Source organism: Amblyomma americanum, chromosome 1, assembly GCF_052857255.1.
Source record: "Amblyomma americanum isolate KBUSLIRL-KWMA chromosome 1, ASM5285725v1, whole genome shotgun sequence".
Classification (NCBI taxonomy): domain Eukaryota; kingdom Metazoa; phylum Arthropoda; class Arachnida; order Ixodida; family Ixodidae; genus Amblyomma; species Amblyomma americanum.
The window spans coordinates 540,957,356-540,975,657 of NC_135497.1; the positions used below are offsets into that span (position 1 = coordinate 540,957,356).

General features: G+C 47.4%; 1 long non-coding RNA gene and 1 pseudogene across 1 annotated transcript in view; both read right to left on the reverse strand.

Moving 5' to 3' along the window:
- Window positions 1–18,302, reverse strand: part of LOC144116302 (uncharacterized) — a 503,566-nt gene that overhangs the window by 213,410 nt on the left and 271,854 nt on the right. The window lies entirely within an intron of this gene.
- LOC144129321 (uncharacterized) lies at window positions 1,772–3,876 on the reverse strand (annotated as a pseudogene).

Here is an 18,302-nt window from a genome sequence, read left to right on the forward strand (position 1 = left end):
TCGCCACTGATGCGCATATGAAAGGCTTCCATGAGCTCCCGCGTGAGTTGCTCCCTGTGCCTGAATAGGATGGTCGTTTTTTCAAAAAGCGGTTTACACTGGATTTTCTTTTCCTTGTCGTTTGTAATGCACGTGCGGCAATGTTTAGGGAGGTTATCAAGAGAACCTCCCCCGAGCAATCTTCTGGGTTCTCCTAATCTCTCGTTGACGCATCGTCCAGTTTGGCCGATGCATAGTGCGCCACACGACAACGGCAATCTGTACACAATCCCCCTGGCACAGGTAACGAACGGGGCTTTGTGTTTGATGCTGCATTCATTTTTTGTTTTTCTTGTTTTTCGTACCGTTCTTTCGCCTCCTTCTTTCATCCGTTTGTGCACCTGTGGACAGATTGCTCCCAACTTCCGAGGGAGCAATTTCATCGCCTGACGCGAATGGTGTAGAACTTTGTGGAAGGCACGCGGGTCCCAATGATTAGTCTGGAACATTCGACGACTGCTATATAAATGCCAACGCGTTTGACCCTCGGATCAGATTTTCGACGATCGCCGACCGTGTTCGCGGCTACCGTTGTGCTGTAAGTGTAGCCTCTTTTGTGGGCACAGGTTCGTCTGAACAAGATCACGAAGAAGGACGTATACCGCCTCCCACGGATAGACGATGCATTGGATCGGCTCTGCATGCAAAATACTTCTCGTCGACGGACCTCAAGTCTGGCTATTGGCAAATAGAAGTCGACAAAAAAGATCGCAAAAAGACCGCCTTCGTCACCCCAGACGGCCTCTACGAGTTCAAGGTTATGCCATTTGGACTGTGCTCGGCGCCTGCAACGTTCCAGCGAGTGATGGACACGGTTTTAGCAGGATTGAAGTGGCAGACCTGTCTCGTTTACTTGGATGACGTCGTTGTCTTCGCCGCAAATTTTTACGATCCCCTTAGGCGACTTGCTAAAGTATTAGGGGCCATCAAGTCATCAGGGCTCACTCTGAAGCCAGAAAAGTGCCGCTCCGCATACGATGAGCTTCTGTTCCTAGGCCACATCATCAGCAAGTCTGGCGTCCGCCCTGACCCGCAAAAAACAGCTGCCATCGCACAGTTCCCGCAGCCGATCGACAAGAAGGCAGTGCCACGGCCGCTTGATGCAAAGCGCGAAGCGAGGTGCGGCCCGCCACGTCGCACAGAAGCTGGGCCTAGTTCTCCGCGTGCCCGCCGCGGCACCACTACTCGGGGACAACAGCTCGTGGAGAACCGCCGCGATAGCTGCGTCGGCACGCCCGGTGTTGACTGTTTGAGGGCGTAAACAGTGCGTTTTCTAGTTACTCATTACAGACTGCATTTTTAAGTCGTCATTGAAAGCGCCGATTATGTCACAAACCTCACCTTTATCCATGACGGCTGCTTGCATGATGGACGACCGGGGAGCGGCTCTGCCTTAAGATGCTGCGTTAATGCGCCTGGGTCCATGACGGCTGCTTGCATGGACGACCGGGGAGCGGCTCTGCCTTAAGATGCTGCGTTAATGCGCCTGGGGCTTTTAATCTCCTTTTATTCAATTCTCGCGAGCCCATGTATGATTCCAGTTGTAGCGGGTAAGGACGGTGAACGAGATGGACACACACACAGCGCTACACAGAGCCCATCTATGTGAGTTATTGCAGTTTAGAAAAAAAAACATTAATATAGGTGAAGTTATGGCGCATTTCTAAGCGTAACTGCAGCCGAGAAAACCAGAAAGTACTTCAACCAGCATCTTCGCACTTTTATTGCACGGTCACACAAAAAAGGAAGAAACCATTCGCAGACCGAGAACCTTCCTTGAGAGAGGCTTGTGACAAAGCCTCAAAAGTCGCTCCACTGTAGAATTAACATTCCCAGCCCAGTTAGTTATCAGAGGTCGCAGCAACTTGCTTAAAAATATCTTGCAAAGCTCCTCAGTGTGGGCACGGTCGTTGCTTTCACAGATGAGTTGCGGGCACCGTGTAACGTGTGGGAGCAGTGCTGACATCAACAGCTTGCACAGCTTACTGCTGCGCCTGACCTCTGGGAGTTTCATTACTCGGTTAACGAAGATGCACGTGAGTTGGCAAATCTTGACCGCTTCTATTTTAGGGTCCATCAACCCTCCAGTGTCCATGTTTTTTATTAGCCCGTAAGCTGGTCCGGTTGGCTCTCGTGCCTGCAGCAGGGTCTTGCATGACTCGCATGTCACCTGAAAACCAGTGCCGAAATCGCATAAAGCAACAACTTGGCATCGATAAAAATGCTCCGGCTCAAACTGTCATAACCGTATATGTAAACAGTTTTGCTGCACGAAGAGTAATGCACAGGTTTTGTACCAAGACCCCTCAAACTAGAAAATTTACACGGTTTGTATCCACATAGAGAAAACTGTTCATACATTTTCCTTACATGCTCTCGCAACGTAGCCAGCGAGAAAAGCAACTGGTGCTACCTCAAGGTCTGCCTCAGGACATGGCATTAGGAACCCGAGCTCACTGCAAAATTTTCTGGTAGAAAATTCAACGCCAGCTGGATGGACAGATGTTTCGGCATCCGAAAATGCCAGCCTCAGAGGTGCCTTCATTTCAAAAGAAGTGGGTGCATTGCCACTTCTTGCGGCTTGAAGGATACCAACCTGAAAAAAAAAGAGAAACGAGGCAATTACATATGTTTCAGAAATTTTTTCACTAAAAATATTTTTAAAATATTTAACAGTACCTTTAGCAGTTTTTCCGCTGTAAAACCTGCAGTCCTGGCAACCACCCTGTCGTTGCCGCCATTGAACTGCCGAAGGCAGCTAAAGAGTGATTCCACAGGGTCGCTGTTTAGGCCGCGTGTCAAGACGTAGTGGAAGCTGTAGTTAATTAAATTACTTCTATAACACATTGATGCAATTAACGAAAAGCAGAGTCGAAGAAAAGTAACCTACTTTATGTCGTCAAGGAGATATTCAATCAGTGCCACTGTTGACTTTGCTGTGAGAAGCGTCGCTTCGTAGGTCTCTTTGGTCATTCGCTTCGATTGGCCGCCATTCATCTGGAGATCTTCAAGGTAACAGATGAAATCTAGTTCCAGCCAGGAGAGCCGTTCATCATCTGTGACGAAGAATGGTTCTTCATGCTTTCCTCCTCGTGCCTTCACTGCACCGATATCATGGAGGGCATACCATTTCGCAACCATCCTCATAAAACTGATTGTGGCCGAGCTGTCCTTGAACTGGCCTGCATCAGGATGACAGTTTGGGTTCTCCTGAAGAAACTGGAGTGTTGCTATTGTTGGCGCGGAAAATATTTGTGGCCCTGCACACCTTCATTTTTTCCAAGTTGTTTGGTTCAACGTGAGCACGGGTAAGGAGCCTGACTGGCTTGTCCAGCAGCTGTGACTGAATTTCAAAGAGCTTCTTTAAGTAGAAACCCCCTTGGTTGAGTGACTCGCAATCTATCATTTCTCGCTCAAGAAAGTTAGTGCGAAGATTCTTTATAAGGTGATTAGGGTCAAAGGACAAAACAGTTGGTGGCCTGTCCGCAGAGGGTGAGGCACGGCATGCTCAAGCGTGCCATCTTCTGAGAGGCCTTTGAAAAGAGCCACGTTTGTTTGGTGTTTGTCGGTGACAATTCTTAGTACGCAAAAACCCACATCTTTGACTGCATTCATGACTTCCATTGTCATTGTAGAGAGCTTGGCGTTCTTGAGGCACCGCGTGAAGAAATAGCCAACCGGTATGACATAGGCTGTCGATAGTCCTCCTAAAACGAAGCACAACAAGCGGTTCGCCACCTGAGGGGCTGCACTTGGTTGATCCTTGGGGCCCATGTCAACAAGACCAAATATCTTGTCCACCTGTCGGTCGTATACAATTTTCTGAGATATCGACATCTCATCGACAATGAGCGAACAGTAAGCTTCCTGCTCCACGCCTAGCCCTTCGTGCTCCACACGAAGCCGCTCTCTTATCAACGAAGTCATTCCAATTTTGCCGGTTGAATGCCCTACGTAATTTTGGAGCGTAGCACGACATGGGAGCATCAAAAGGACTCTGCTTCGAACGTGTTCATACCCTTTGTTTGAGCAGGCTTTCCACAAAACTCATTCCCGCAGAATTCCTTCATTGTAGGCAGGCTTTTTCTTATTAAAACTAGCCACTTGGTTGCGGATAAAAAATGCAGCTTTGTCTCCTTTTTCCGCCTCTTTCAACACCTGTAGAAAGGCCTGAATTTCTTTGTTGTCTGCGTAGACTTGGAGGAGCTCTTTTGTGTCGTCAAGCGCAGTTTGCAATTTTTGTAGCTGGTTGCCTTGACGAGCAGCCTTTCATTTCAGTCTGTTCTCCGCTTTCTTCCCCTCTTGCAAGACAGGCACAAAGTCCAATGTAGTTTGGCAGGCCTGATCAACCGGACAACCACACGGTTCTATGCCAGCCACTGGATCGAGCGCTTCTACCTCGTCGCTGGGCCAGTACACGAGACTTTCACTGACGTTGGCGCTTTCTCCTGAGTTGCCACTTTCATGGCCTACTCCAACCACTCTGCTATCAGTAAAGTTCCTTCGCTGGCGTTTTCTTGGGCCTACACTCTCCTTTTGCATGTACTGAGGATATTTGTCAAACACAGTCGGGACTGCAGTCGGAAGCAGAAGCCTGCCCTTAGTGTTCTTTCTGTAGTCATTCTCTGTAAAATGCAAGGAACATACCAGAGACCTGTCGCTTGGCTCCCACTTGCTTCCTTTCCCTGACAGTCCTTGGCGAGACATATTTTTTGGCCACGTTTCTCGACGCTGTAGTTCACAGGGGAACTCGTGATACTTCACGGTGGGGTCCTTTCTTGCGTTTGTAGGGCAGAGTGGCACACAGCAGTTGCGCGGCATCGCGCCCCGTACACGGCAGTGACTGCCACACACACACACGTGCACAAAAAGGCCAAAGCGTGCGCGGCAGACACGAATCAAACGCACTAACTCACGCGCACAGAAAAAAATTGCATATCCAGCATTGCAGAACCGAGGCAAAAGCGGTAACTCACGTGCGCACGAAAGAGTCCCAAGAAAGCACTGCAAACACAAGCAGCACGAGGTAAACCCGCTCGGACGCGACGCAGCAAGGCGCACGTCAGAAGTCCACTCCCGGGCAGCCGGGCGACTTGTCCCCGAACAGTGGCGCCCTCAACTAAAACAGCGGTCGCAACTGTAAACTCCGTCGAGACGCGCGCGCCCATTGGCGGCGGCGCGACGTGGCTGGCCGCACCTCGCTTCGCACTTTGCATCAAGCGGCCGTGGCAGTGCGTAGATTTCTTGGCATGTGCGCCTACTACAGGCGAATTGTCAAGTACTTATCACGCATTGCTGAGCCGCTGACACAGCTAACTAAATGTGACGTCGAGTTCAAGTGGGAAACTCCGCAGGCCGACGCATTTCAAGAACTCAAAAGATGCATGCAGTCGCCGCCCGTACTTGCGCACTTCGACGAGCACGCCGATACCGAAATCCACACTGACGCCAGTAGACTAGGCCTCGGTGCCGTCCTAGTCCAAAGAAAAGATGGGCATGAACACGTGATAGCTTACGCTAGCCGGTCGTTACCAAAAGCGGAGGGCAATTATTCTACAACCGAAGAGGAATGCCTCGCCATCGTTTGAGCCACAGCGAAATTTCGCCCTTACCTATATGGCAGGTCATTCAAAGTGGTCAGCGACCATCACGCATTGTGTTGGCTAGCTAACTTAAAGGACCCTTCAGGACGGCTGGCACGGTGGAGCCTCAGACTACAAGAATACGACATCACTGTAACCTACAAGTCCGGACGAAAACACTCAGATGCCGATTGCCTATCACGCACCCCCATTGACCCGCCGCCGCAAGATGACGAGGATGACGAGGCCTACCTTGGAATAATAAGTGCGGAAGACTTCGCCGAACAGCAACGAGGAGACCTGGAGCTAAAAGCCCTAGTCGATTATTTGGAAGGGCACACCGACGTTGTCCCTAGGGCATTTAAGCGTGGATTGTCTTCGTTCACGCTTCAAAACAACCTACTCGTGAAGAAGAACTTCTCACCAGTCCGCGCCAACTATCTTCTTGTTGTTCCGTCGGAGCTGCGTCCAGAAGTACTGCACGCCCTACATGACGATCCGACCGCTGGGCACCTCGGTTTCTCCCGGACGCTATCACGGATACAAGAAAGATATTACTGGCCGCACCTAACCGCCGATGTCGCCCGTTACGTCAGGACATGCCGAGACTGTCAGCAACGCAAGACACTACCGACAAGGCCAGCGGGATTACTACAGCCGATCAAGCATCCTTACCGACCTTTTCAGCAGATCGGGATGGACTTGTTGGGACCGTTTCCGACATCAACTTCCGGAAATAAGTGGATCGTCGTGGCGACGGACTATCTCACCCGCTTCGCTGAAACTAAAGCTCTGCCGAAAGGCAGCGCAGCCGAAGTGGCGACATTTTTCGTCCATAACATCTTGCTGCGACATGGTGCTCCAGAAGTCCTCATCACCGAGAGAGGAACGGCTTTTACAGCATAGCTCACGCAAGCCATTCGGCAATACAGCCAGACAAGTCACAGGAGGACAACTGCCTACCATCCGCAGACGATTGGTCTCACGAAGCGCCTGAACAAGACCCTCGCCGATATGCTAGCAATGTACGTCGACGTCGAGCACAAGACATGGGATGCGGTCCTGCCGTACGTAACATTCGCTTACAACACGGGGGTGCAAGAAACAACACCGATCACGCCATTTAAGCTGGTTTACGGCAGGAACCCGACGACGACGCTCGACGCCATGCTGCCGCACGTCACTGACGAGGAAAATCTCGACGTTGCTACCTATCTCCAGCGCGCCGAAGAAGCTCGGCAGCTCGCCCGCCTACGGATCAAGAACCAGCAGCGTACCGACAGCCGACACTACAACCTGCGACGACGCTTCGTCGAGTACCAGCCCGGCGACCGTGTTTTGGTATGGACCCCGATACGCCGACGACGACTTAGTGAGAAACTATTGCGACGCTATTTCGGACCTTACAAGGTCATTCGACGTATTGGCTCACTGGACTATGAGGTCGTGGCAGACGGCATTTCGCATTCACAGCGGCGCCGCCCACGATCTGAAGTGGTCCACGTGGTGCGCCTTAAACCTTTTTACGGACGCTGACGAACTTCCTTATTTTTGATGTTTTCTTTGCTACGAGTGCTTTTATTTCGTTTGTTTGCAGCATCGTGTCCATGCTTTTCAAGAGGGGGGTAATGTACTTATCTTTATCGGGCGACCACATTTCGCCGCCTAACAAGTGTTATCGCACAGCGCGGGACGCGCCTGCATCTATCCGAAGTTTCTGACAAGTCATCAATGCTTCTATTCGCTGTCTGTTTTAGCCGAACCTTATGTTATCTGATTTCATCGCCTGACGCGAATGGTGTAGAACATTGTGGAAGGCGTGCGGGTCCCAACGATTAGTCTGGAACAATCGACGACTGCTATATAACAGCCGACGCGCTTGACCCGCGGATGAGATTTTCGACGATCGCCGACCGTGTTCGCCGCTACCATTGTGCTGTAAGTGCAGCCCCTTTTGTGGGCACAGGTTCGCCCAATAAAAGTAAGTTAGTTCTGTCTTTCACAGTATTGCTACTATGGTCTTCATGTCACCACCACGTTACAATAGGGATGATTCCCTCCTGCCAGAAGACATGCACCCGGAATATAACAAACACAGGAGGCAAAAGCGAGCGGCGAAGTTAGAAATTAGATTCGGCAAAATTTCGGCCTATGTAGACGCGGCGGTAGGTGGTGGCGGTTTTACGGTGTAAACGGCCGTCAACAGCCGGGACATTCCCGCGACAGCTGCTACTTCGCGCGGGCGGAGCATAGAAGTTGCCGCAGAAATTATGATCGCTTTAGCTTGCGTTGGAACGGAAGTGAAGCTTGTCATCAGTGACCACAAAACAGCAATACAAAATGCTAGCAAGAGGAGGATCTTGCCCTTAGGGGCCAGAATCCTAGGCCAGAGAAAGATGGATAGGAAAATTCAAATAATTTCAACTCCGACACATGAAGGCGTCCACGGCAACGATGCGTCCCACGAGCTGGCTCGACATCTCTACTGCAGAGCCACTACATGGCCCCTCAATGACCGAGGGAGGGCAGAGCGCATCGTAAAATATGAGATCATGCAGCATTAAAGATTGGAGCGCAGACTGGTACTCCCGCGAGACCCGAAATTAAACAACAGACAAGCAGCCTCTTGGAGACGAACCACATGTTCCCCAAGGCCAGGAGCGATAAATGTAATCTATGACGCTAGAGAGACCCTCGACCACATGGTATGGGAATGTACATACTCTCCCGGGGGGCGCACAATATGCATAATAGAGACACCTGGAGGACCATGCTACGCAGGTCGGTCCTGGAGCTTTAGCTCTCGCTCGTCCAACTGGCTGAAGACGCTGCTGGGACCCAACACCTCCCATTCTGAGTCTGAGGCGGCGGCACCCAACCCGTGTCCTGCGAGTCGGGGGTGGGTAGATCACCTTATATGTTGGACATTAACGTTCATCCGTCCATTCATCCACCACCTGGGGATCTGTAAAATGCACTGACATCGCTCAGCACACGACCGCCTTTGCGTTTCGCCTCCATCGAAATACAGCCACAGCGGTCGAGTTTGAACCCGGGTACTCCGGATCAGCAGCCGAGCGTTCAAACTACTCACCAACCGCGGCGGTTTCATCCCTCTGCTTTTGCAAACACGCGCGTGCGTCGTGACATGCATCGCGGTTGTCTCCTTTGTGGCATTTCACTGGTCCGCCGCCGCGTTTGTCGTCTGCTTCTTCCTGATATATGCAGCTCACCTCGCGCGTTGCGCTGGCTCCTTTATTCGCGCGCTCCTCACGCTGACATCTTTTGCGTCTGCACTTTGAATCTTTTATCTCGCGTTCCATGGACGGCTTTGTAGTAAGTATTATGAGTGCATAGGTCTGTCTGTCTGTTGTTGCCAGGAAGGAAGAAAAGGAAACAGCACATGCCTGCTCACTGGCTCAAGCCGAGCCACAATCGTTACCACGTGCAGATAGTAGGAGAGTTGAAAGACGGGATAGAAAGACAGGATAGTAAAGACGCGCTAAACACAAGGCCGATCCCGGAGCTAGTGCAATACCGGGCCAACCGGTGGCGGGAGTCAAGCATCCTTCAAACTCTCCACCACATTTCCAAAAATAAGTCCAATTGGACCCGTAACAGATACTCTACGGGGTCCGGACATTCATGTTAGTCCGTAGGAAAAATTGTAAGGTATGCCAGGTTTAAGGCCCGGCATCTGCAGATGAGCTTTGAAAGAGAGCGTATTAGTGGAACTTGGATTAATATCGACCAATTGGTGGCCTTTAATATGCTCTGACATTGCACAACACTCTTACACTGTGCGTATATAGGAAATTTACGCAACAAAGCTTGGAAGGTGCAGTTGTTGGCAGAATGGTACTTCACTGCTGCGCGAACAACTTTCTTTTGCCATATCCTGGTTAGCAGCCAGCGCCGAAACAGCTCATCGTCTACCCACCACGTTAGCAGGACTGCAGAGTATGAGATTCTCACGTCTGCCGTGACGTCTGCGTACTGGCGACCTCATGGGTTCGTTCGTCGTCTGCGTGCCCGTGACGAATATGTTCAATGTAAACTCAAGCGAAACCTCAAAAATTACGCCGGTGGCGCGCAGAGGACCCGGCAGCGAGCGAGGTCATAGGGCTGCTTCCTTCATTAAACATGTGTTTTGGCGGAGTTGGTTGCAAGGTACGTAATAGTAACACATGAAAACGAAAAGAACCGAAATGCGAACACAAGAAGAAAGCTTCATAACGCGCAGCTGGAGAAATAAATCCGAGGTTTATTAATGCATCTAAAGGGGAGTGATCACGTCTTTAGACTTCAATTAGACTGCGCTTGTACTAAGCTTCTCATCACTAAGATCGTGTCGTTGTGCTGTTCATAATAAAACTGTCTTGTCCGCGCTTCATTTCTAACGGACGCTTCATCGGCCCATTCATCAAAATAAGAGTCATCTTAGAAAAAGGTATGGCACGCAAAGCGATAAACACGATTGAAAAAAAATGAAGAATTAGATTATGTGGAAAGGAAATGGCGCAGTATCTGACTCACATATCGGCGGACACCTGAACCGCGCCGTAAGGGCAGGGATAAAGGAGGGAGTGAAAGAAGAAAGGAACTAAACGGTGCTGTAGTGGAGGAATACGGGATAATTTCGACCACCTGCGGATCTTTAACGTGCACTGACATGCACAGCACACGGTCGCCTTAGCGTTTCGCCTCTATCGAAGCGCAGCCGCCGCGGTAGCGTACGAACCCGGGACCTCCGGATCTGTAGCCGAGCGCCCTAACCACTGAGCCACCGCGGCGGGGCAAGCTTGAAAAATTGAAAAATTGAAAATTAGTTTTGGGGAAAGGAAATGGCACAGTATCTGTCTCACATACCGGCTTACACCTGAACCGCGCCATAAGGAAAGAATAAAGGAGGGGTTAAAAGAAGAAAGGAGGAAAGAGGTGCCGTAATGGAGGGCTCCGGAATTATTTCGTCCCCCAGGGGATCTCTAACGTGCACTGACATCGCACAGCCGACGGTCGCCTATGCGTTTCGCCTCCATCAGAACGCTACCGCCGTGGATTTGCGAGAGGATCGTCTCATGAGTTAAAACACGCGACTGCAGCAAAACCGCATACTCACAGCGCGACTTAGGTATCCACTGACCCAGCGACCAAATTGTAATATGCACATTACCCGGCCGGGTGGCTCAGTGGTTAGGACGCTCGGCTACTGATCCGGAGCTCCCGGGCTCGAAACCGACCACGGAAGCTGCGTTTTTATGGAGGAAAAACGCTTAGGCGCATGTGTGCTTTGAGATGTCAGTGCACGTTAAAGATCCTCAGGTGGCCGAAACTATTCCGGAGCCCTCCACAACGTCACCTCTTTCTTCCTTTCTTCTTTCACTCCCTCCTTTATCCCTTCCCTTACGGCGCGGTTCAGGTGCCCAATGGTACATGAGACAGATACTGCGCCATGCGCTTTCTCCAAAAAAACACACTATACACATTACACCTCATAAGTATTCCTTAGGTGCTCCCATATTGTGTTTTTACGTTTTGTGCTGAAAAGAGGTTTATTTTAATAACAGTTTGGTGGAACTCTTTGGGAGAGCTTCAATGATGAAAGTGAAAAAATATTCCTACCTGGATGCTGTGAATAAAGATGTCAGATATTATAACTTAGCCATTATAGCTCTCTGCGCTGAACGTGAAGACATGGGGTAGATAAATGCCCTCTGGTCGGCTGTCTCGCTCAGCGGTGTTCGTGCGTCATATTGTGGTGATCTTAAAGAACAGTCCCATACGGGGACGCAGTGATTTTAATTATTTATATACAATACTGCCAGTCTCAGTAAGAGACCGTAGCAGGTGGGCAACCAGTACAATATAATGTTCAAAACACAAAAGAGAAATTATAAGCAGATCAACAAAAAGAACTCTTACAATACGTGTTACATAACTACTAGTAGGCAGGTTACTAAAGAATACCTTTAAGAATCAGAACTGTAACAAAAAAGAAAACAAGTACAGCAGCAGTCATTCATGCCAGCAAGCATGCTAGTATTCGAAATATTTAACAATAGGAACTTGAAGAAAGCGATAAAAAGGTAACGGGTGGCAATAGACAATGCAATCATCCTTAAAAGTAACATAGTATCAAGAGATGTAAGTAATTGTTGGGCAGTCATCTGGTAAGATGTAGGACTATTGGCACATTACTGATTCTTGTTACATTCTACTAATCTTGAAGTGAAGGAAGATAGTGAGTCCGACATGGTAATCGATGGATCGAGTCGATTCCATTCGCTGATGGCTAAAGGAAACAAAGAATGCTTGAGAGTGTTCGTTCGGCATGAGTATTCAGTTAGCGTGTGCGCATGTTTTTACCGGGATTGTCGTGACTGTGAGAAGCATACGTATTTAAACACATCTATACTGTAATTGTTGTGTAGTAATTGATATAAAAACTTCAGGCGGGATTCATTTGCCCTAGATGATAGTGATGGAAGGCCAGATGATGCGGCAAGATCGGTAGGTGAGTCAGAGGGTTTGTATTTGTTATGAATGAACCTTACAGCTTCTCGTTGCACCATGTCAAGCCGAGTGATGTTAGTGATTGATTGTGGGAACCAAACAGTGCTTGCGTATTCTAAAATTGGCCTTACGAGGGTAGTGTAGGCAAACAGTTTGGTGTTTTGAGGGGCCAGATGTAGGCATCTTCTAAGAAAGAACAGCTTTCGCAAGGCAGCAGAGGTAATATTGGCTATATGTGGGTCCCATCTTAGGTCAGAAGTTAAAGTTAACCCTAGGTATTTATGTTCAGAAACCCTTGAAAGCGTTGATTCCTTGATACTGTAGACTTAGTTATATGGCTGTTTTTTCCTGGTGACTGTCATGCAAACAGATTTTTTATTGTTTAATGTCATCTGCCAAGTTTTACACCATTGAACAATTGTGTTAAGAGAGCTGCTTAGCATAAAGTGGTCTTCTTGTATCGCTGTGGTATTGCGCAAGTTGTTGCTCCTAGGTGGAGATATTGAAACTAATCCAGGCCCGGATCTAACCCAAATTGCCAAAGAACTCAAAGATATCGCTAGCGACATAAAAGACATAAAGGAAGTACGCCTCGTTGATATAGACAAGAAGCTCGATGCCCTATCACAGCTTGAAAAGAAACTGGCCACCTGCCAAAACAAAATTTCACGCATGGATCGCGTATTTGAAACAATGGAAAAGAAAATCGATGAGCTTGATAATCGAGGCAGACTTTCCAACTTAATTATATACGGACTGCCGGAGGAGGAAGAAGAAACTAATGAAAGTCTTGACCAAAGAGTGAACAAAATTATAGTACAAGATACCCTCGAACTAGAAGCTGTCGCCATTGAGCGAATTCACAGGCTAGGTAGACAGGAAAAAAACAAGACTAGGCCAGTAATTATGAAGTTGCTAGATTCGAGACCAAAAAGGCTAATACTGAAAAACGGATTCAAACTAAAAGGCACAAAATACGCTATCGGTGAAGATTTTTATGCCAGAGTTCGAGATGTTAGAAAGAAACTGTGGGCGAGCGCCAAACAAGAACGAGAAAGTAAGGAAGAGGTTGCGCTGTCCTTTGACAAACTGATCATAAATAAGCGCGTTTATTTTTTGGACGAAGAAACAAATAGCAGAGTTCCTATGCAAAAAAAGGACACAGAATTCAGCCCTCGAGTGACTCGTCAGAAAACTCAGTTAAAGAACTGTACATCATAAATATAAATGCAAGAAGCATAGTGAACAAAACGCAGTCACTTGAAAGTCTCCTACTTTGTCATGAACCAGACGTAATTGGAATAACCGAAACATGGCTTTCACCTGAAATTTCAAGTCACGAAATCGCTCCACCAAACTACTCCGTCATCAGAAAAGACCGTGGTTCACGAGGAGGGGGCGTGGCAATACTGATTAGGAGGCAGCTACCTTTTGTTTTTCTCCCTGAAGTTCCCTGCGCAGCAGCTGTTTTCTGTAAGATTATTTGTAAAGGTACAGACATAATTACCGGCTGCATTTATAGAAGTCCTTCTACCGGACATGAAGCCATAACTGCAATTCAGGAATTCCTTCAGTACCATTCCCGAAATTCACGAATTATTATCATGGGTGATTTCAACCTCCCCGACATAAATTGGACAACAATGCAACATACATCAACAGCTTCAGAGGCCCTCATCGATTTAATGTTCAATTTTAATCTTCATCAAATTGTTTCAACATCCACACGTACACAAGGAACAACTGGTAATATCCTAGATTTGATACTAATCAGTGATCACTTTCCTGAAACCCGTGCTCAGGTTGACGTCATAGAAGGCATCTCGGACCACAGTATACCTACCTGCCGATTACCATTACAGAGCAGTATAATATATCAGAAAAGCATGCAGATCGTAACTAATTTTGCTAAAGCAGACGACACTAGTATTGTAACACACCTAGCGCACGAATTCCAATCATTTTTTGACACTGCTTCGCGTGAGACCACTGAAGTGAACACCCTGTGGGAGCAGTTTAGAAATACGGTAACCTACTGTGTAGGTGCATTCGTTCCGCGAAAAATAAAACAGCCTAAGGAAAACAACCCGTGAATTACAAGGGACGTCATTCATGCACAACGGCAAGTCCAGCGGCTCCGTAGATCAATTAAAGAAAAGGGGCAAAATGCTACCAAATCATTGAAACTAACCACTGCAGTCGCAAGGCTAAAAGAAGTATCAAAGCATGCAAAGGAACAGTACTTTAACGTGACTTTCCCTACACTTCTTAAGAATAATCCTCATCGATTCTGGAAATATTTTCGCAAAGATAAAACAGCCACATCCAACCTGTCCATGGAGGAAAAACAGACGAAAACTAACATGCACAACGATTTCTTTAAATCTGTTTTTACAAAAGATGACGGCATTCTCCATAACTGTTCCTGCACATCTACGCCAGGTATTGGACTTGTCCACATATCAGATGAAGGTGTTCTTAACTTGCTGCTAAACCTAGACATAAAGAAAGCAAGCGGTCCAGACGACATCCCAAATCAGTTCCTTAAACGATATGCAGAATGGTGCAGTAAATATCTCGGTATCATTTTTCGCAAGTCTTTATCAACCTCGACGCTACCCGACGATTGGATTTAGTTTATTCCGTGCCATAAACATCGTTTTGTGTGGTGTAATCAGACATCAAAGCAATGCAGCACAAATAAGATCAAAACCTAATAAAATTGATACCTCAAACACGGGACACAGTTGAACAATCCTATGGTGGAGATTTTCGCCCGAGATTCCCAGCTGGATCTAAATACAGGGGTGCATGTTCGGCGCCGGAGTGACTGTGCCCATCAGCCACGCCTTTAAGGAAGAATGGGGGCAGAGGGCGCGGAGAGTCCTAGCGAAGATGAGGAGCGTCAGGGAAGTCACCGCAATCACAAGGCGGGTGACCCAATCGACGCCCAGTGTTGTGGGTAAGTGAGGCTGTAAGTAGGCAGTATGTTTAACTGTGGTCAAGGTTGTGCCCTCAGCGTACCTCATCGACGTAAACGCGAGGGCGCTAATACATATTAGAGCGCTCACCTGAGCGAGCCGAGAGCGTTGGTGGAGACGTGGAGGTGAGGGCTATCAGATAAAGAAAGGGGGCATCCACCAACATATTCTAAGCATCGGGAGAAAGGTGGTGGAGGCGCTATGAGCCAGCTCATTCGCTACAATGTTTCAGGGAGATATAATTCATTCCTGGTAAAAAAAGAAGGGAAGGTTAATCTATTGATTTCTCTCTCGATGAATGGCCAGGGCAGCTCCAGGCTGTGCCTGATAGGAGCACACACTCTGGGATGTTCTTGACGTAGTAAAAATTTCTTATAATTTTTTTACAAGAACGTCGAGGAGAGCGCAGAAAGGCGTCATCAAAGAGAGTCCACATCATGTGTTCGCCACCGAGTCTACACCTAACGAGTCTACCACGAGTCCCCACTTACTACGTCTGGCGCAGGTCTTATAAACCACTGAGGCTCTACAGTGTCCCTCGGTGTTTCTAGGCCGCAGCCGGCACATGGTCAGTACGGATGTAGAAATCGCGATCACATGCACAGTCACGCCTTGTTTTTACAGATGGCGAAAAGGTTGCTACGCGGCCAGCATGCAGGTGAAAAAAATATAATCGTCCTGGCACACGTTTAGGAAATCTCGTCCCGCGCTCCAAATCAACTGCAGGATCCGAGAGATGCCCGTTCCATGCGACACCTATGAGCATCCCAGATTGCCAGACCAGCTTGAATCCTTCCGTATCCAGAGAACGGCTCCGCCAGTTAATGACTTCTAATGGTCACCTGGAGTCCCAGTCATAACAGAACGCTTAACCTACGGCAAAAACACAGCCGTGAACAGGAATGCAAGCCGGTCATTTTGATCACATTTCGCTTTAAAACGCGGCTGCAGCGGCCGGACTGCTAGCATTGCTTGCGGGTTGAGAGCAGGACACGAATGGAAATCTCTGCGCGACGTGGGATGCAAGCCTGATACATAGCGTTGTTCTGCATCAAGTATTGTCCCTTTCAATCCTCCTTTCAATACACATGGCCAAGCCCACTTGCACAAAGAATATTAAACGAGTTTCACTCTAGCGTTTTCATTCGAAAGCATTACTTATCTTCGCTGTTTCGTTTCAGCAGAAAGTGGACGCAAAACGTGTCGGCAGCCATTACATCATTCGGAGAGGTGTTACCAGCAAAATGGATTTATTGTGAGAGAGAGAATGACAAAATTTCGATGCACGGCATTTGGTTGATCTGGTATAACTTATTATTAAATGTCTGAAAAGTCGGTTAGACGTCGAAATAGTCAGACGTGGAGATAGTGGGTGGACGTCAAAAGAGTCGTGGTCGTCGAAATTGCGGGAAAATAGGCAAACAAGCCGGTTGAATCTTATAATTAATTTATATGTGATTAATGAACGATAAATAAACCAAAAAGCTATGTTTGATGTAGGAAATTAGAGGCAAAAAAAACCATGGACTTTGATGTTTTGGGACGACGTAATAACATTCTCGAATGTTGAAAGGGTATAAAACAAAAAATGGGGTTGAAAAAGAGTAAGCCATTTTAATAAAGTTTTAATTTGTGTAAAAGCAAAAAACAAATTGATAATTAATTGAAAAAAATTCTGACAAACAGAAATCAACGACAAAAAGAGCGCTTGGACATCGCGATAATGAAGCGAAGTCAGGCGATCATTGTGGATGTGATGTCATTGCTCTGAATCCTCCCTGCGCGGGTCGCCGTAGTGATCTCTAAAATTTTTCTTACGGAAACACATGCTACATGCAGGTAGCGTGGTTGTGCGTTCGATAGAGACGCAAATGCAGCAAACGCTCGTAATCCACGCAATGGAACATTTACAGCCTTTTGTCCCAAGAAAACCGGCGAACAAAATCGGCGCACCAGAGACTCTTTATATTCTGCAGCAAGCGCCTCACCATCAGACTGCACTACCGCCAGAGCACAAAGAGAATAATCGAAAAGGCAGATAGATGTGCAAGACTAAACCTTTCATTTCCTACGTGGCCCGAAACGAAGTAAAAGTACTCAGGTGCAACTTTAAACATATTTATTTCAACAAAAAGCTAGAAATTTTTTGTGTGGGCTGAGCGACATACTGAGGTCTACGCTTCAAATTTGCAATGCAAAGTTAAAAGCGCGACGACGGTCGTGGAAATAATATCTAGTGCCTTGTTCGGTGCAGTTCTCCAGCGGTAGCTACGAACCCTCACAAAACATTTTGTTGAAAAATACTTGGCCTCTTATTGTTCAATAATGAGAGATCACATTTAAATAACTTTGTCTTCATGTTGATGAAACATTAAGGGTCAGGAGATCTATTGAATATTGGCCACTGAAATACAGTTGAAATTATTTTGAGTACTGTCTTTTGAATTTTATTTGATTTCTTATTTGTATTTTCTAATTATTTTATTGCTATTTTCTTTGCTTCTGATATTTTTAGGAACAGTCAATGGATGAAATAAAAAAATATATAATATGCTCTCCTACTTTGCCGGAAGGCCCATGCCGATGCAATTCGCGCGTACATTTGCGGAAGCAAGAGATGGAGGCAACCTGTGCTCACACTTTAACATTGCAAGCTCGTGCTCATGTGGTGCTGAAAACATTGAAAAGAGGATGATATGCACACGCTCACACGCATACACACGAACACAGAGCCCTCTTATTTCACAGTATGGAGCAGCTTTCACACGTGGCTCATATACTCCTCTACGAAGGTGTGTCCATCGATGCAGGTGAACTGCCAGTCGTCAGTTATCTATATTATTTTTGTCACTATTTTTATATCTTATTTGCCATAAAATTATTCAAGTTCACATGCGATATTTTGTTGTTCGAATACCTCGATTCCTTCAAGAACACCGGAAATAAAAGAAATAGTAAGACCCGCTTTGGCATGAACACACCTTAGGCCTGAAGGTGCATTTTAGTATCAGCGCTTTTCTTTCTTGAGAAAGAGAGATTTTCGGAGGCTTACTAATGTCTTTACTGGCAATACGATCTCCTAGAGCATCAGTACAGAAACAGAAAGTCTGAGGCGCCCATCAGACGCGTCTAGATTCGGCCTACTTTAACTTAGGAAGGGTTAGCTACATCACCATCTTCACAATAG